Genomic DNA, 3,582 nt, shown 5'->3' on the forward strand with positions numbered 1-3,582 from the left:
TATATATATATATATATATATATATATATTTATACATATATATGTATGTATATGTATACGTATGTATGTATAGATATGTATGTGTACATATATAGACAAAGAGTGAGAAGGTGGGGATAGGGGTGGAGAGGGAAAGAATTGCCTGAGTGAGGAGGGTTAAAGAGTTAGTCGTGATAGTTTTGCTTGCCATTCGCAGCAATATGTTAAAACCGATTTAGATAAAACGACAAAAACCAAAGCATTAAGCGGCAGGAAAATGTTTAATTTCATTTTAATAGCATTTCTTTCATAAAACAGGACACTATATTATCCGGATGTAAAATTTACTATGTATATTAATTTTACAAATTTGGGTAATTGAAAGTACTTGTGAGACATTGAGTAAAATACTTCAATGCCCCACGTGTCCTTTCAGTTTCCCAATCTGAAGTTCAAATTTATAAAATTAATATACATCGTACTCGATAACAGTTACTTTTAGTTTTCAGATATTGAGTTTGCATTTGTACAATTATTTCAAGGCAAGGAACAAGCATAAGAGTGACAGGTTGAAATATTCGCGCTTTTTTTCCAACTTCTTTCTCTCTGAGTTTGATTACTACCAACGTCATCTGTTCTTTTTCTTCTGGGGCATGAGCGATAAATACCAGACTCGCTGAATCGTTTAAGCGTCAGACAAGGTACACTGCAGTGTTTGTTCCATCACGTTGTGCTCTCTGTTCAATTCTCATGCTATCCTATTTTAGTAGTAGACTTGAATCGTCATCCGGTTGACCATCACTGCTCAAACTTCAGACGCTTTTTATGCAGATTGGAACCAGTCTTTCTTCTGAAGGAGCAGCAAAAAAGTTGTATTTACGTCTTTTTTACAAATGTTTAGCCTTGCTATTGTCACAAGTAGACATAGACAAGGATGAACCCTCTCATCCTTGATACAGCGCAAAGACGAGGATATGACAACTGCGCCAGCACATGGTTCTAATTCGTTATCAGGCGAATGGAGCAGTGTGATATATCTTTTCAAAATTGCATTTTAGTTACTGTATAATGTCGACCATAGCCTAGCCAACATTGAAACGATTATGTGGCCCTTCGACCTACTAAAAATATAATTTCATTTGTCTCAAGTCGTACTCAAAGTCATTTGATAATGAAATATATAAAAAGACACTTTCGAGAAAGAAAGAATAGTTTTTATAGGGGACAAGAAGTTACGTTTTAGAACATTCGAGAAAACCAAATCACGGCACAGCTTAACGCTGATTGGTAGACTTATAGATCAATCACATGAAACTATGGTGGATCACTCATAGTACTCGGCCGAGTATCTAGCGGTTAGGATTCAAATCCCTGCTACAATATGAAATATGAAATGCCGTTGCAAGTTGTGATTCAGCATTATCAAGGACTGGGTTGTCGATAAATCAAATAGAAAGACAGAGAATATACAAAGCCACTAGTAAGTTATTAGATCTGATTCGGCTTGGTGTGAGATACCTTTTCCAACGAAACTCAAATCAGTTCTAGTTCATATAGAAATTTCACTTTGAACAATTGCTTTAGATTTCTTTATTACTTTGACAAATGCGATTTAAAACAGAACGGAAATGTGTGAACGTCTGACAAGGTATGGCAGAATCGTCTTTACAAAACTTTAAATGACTTTCAATTGAAATCCATCGTATCAGTAACATTACTAATGTCACTAAAATATCAATCGTTAATTCCCAATTTAACATCAAATTATGATAGCAATTATCAACATATAACATCAATTATGTAAGGTGAGCAATCACTGATATCAAAACCTTTTATATTAGAAACAAAACAAGATACGAAATGACTGTGAGTGTAACTGTTTTATTCCATTCTACGTCGTCTAGTAGTTAAAGAATTGTTACAGGAACAATAGCGGTTAGAATTATTGAAAATGATCATATTCGCAAATTTCTAAATCTGAAACAATCCATTTTACTTGACATGGTACAGATAACACGTGAAAAGGTCACTTAGCAGTATATAATGGAGAGGGGATATTTCAGTATAAGACAATTATTTAATTATGCATCGCGTGATAGATTTACTTAAAGGTTTCATACTGGTTATGGTTCTATATTTCCCATATAATAGTGATAATGATATGGGGTCATCAAACATAAATGAACTCAAGAATTAATAAGAAATTTGAAGTGGTTTGCCATGTTCGTATACATTATACAACATATACATTATAGATAGATAGATAGATAGATAGATAGATAGATAGATAGATAGATAGATAGATAGATAGATAGATAGATAGATAGATAGATAATTTGTCGATGAATTCATTCATCTTTCTGTGAATATATGTATGTATATATGCAGTTAAAACGTAAGCAGGTCCACAAGAGAATGGTGTGAATAACATTAATAGAATTATAGACTGGAATATCTCCCTTCTCTTGAGTATTATTCATACAACACACACACACACACACACACACACATATATATATATATATATATATATATATATATATATATATATGCTTGTATGCATGTATGCATGTACATATGTATATACGTATATATGTATATATATATATATATATATATATATATATATATATATATATATATATACACACATATATACATATATATACACACATACACACACACACATATACATTTATGTTTGTGTCTGTGCATATATATTCTTTGTGTGTGCGCACCTGTGTAATATATAATAAGCTTTTAATATCGTTCTTTCATTGAGTGTGCAGTGCTTGAAAATTCCTTGCATTTCATTTTTTCATCCATTTGGTTTGCTGGAATTACAACCGATGAACTAAATGCATGGCACTTGCTTAAGAACTTTCCAGCCTATCACCGTCGTGTTTTACTGTGGCAATAGGTGGGATTTGAACTCAGAACACATAACTGAAACAGTCATTACTCGCTGCTTTAACATCTCTGCAACTGATCAGGAAAAAGTTAAGGATAATCTAGACTTAAGTAGAATTCAAACCTAATACCGCCAGGCTTTCCATGCGACGCTCTAATGACACTACTTGACATGGACGACTGCATCCATGTAATTCAACACCATATGCATGAAAGCATATACATATACATGGGAATGCGCGTGGCTTAGTGGTCAGGGTATTCGGCTCAAAATCGTAAAGTCGTAAGTTCAATTCCCGCCGATGCGTTGTGTCTTTGAGTCAGACATGTTATTTCACGTTGCTCCTGTCCACTCAGTTGCCAAAAATGAGTCGTACCTGCATTTCAAAGGGCCAGCTTTGTCACACTCTGCGTCACGCTGAATCTCCCTGAGGACTACGTTCTTTTCACGAGCAGGTGGTTCTGTTGATCGGATCAACTGGAGCTCTCATCGTCACAACCGACGGAATGCACGTATACATGGACACACACACAAATGTAGCTGTGTGATAAGTAGCTTGCTTACCAACCACATGGTTCCGGGTTCAGTAACACTGCGTGGATCTTTGGGCATGTGTTTTCTACTATAGCCGCGGGCCGGCCAAAGCCTTGTCAGTGGATTTGGTAGACGGAAACAAAGAAACCTGCCGTATT

The sequence above is a fragment of the Octopus bimaculoides genome, chromosome 6 (assembly GCF_001194135.2).
Source record: "Octopus bimaculoides isolate UCB-OBI-ISO-001 chromosome 6, ASM119413v2, whole genome shotgun sequence".
NCBI lineage: Eukaryota > Metazoa > Mollusca > Cephalopoda > Octopoda > Octopodidae > Octopus > Octopus bimaculoides.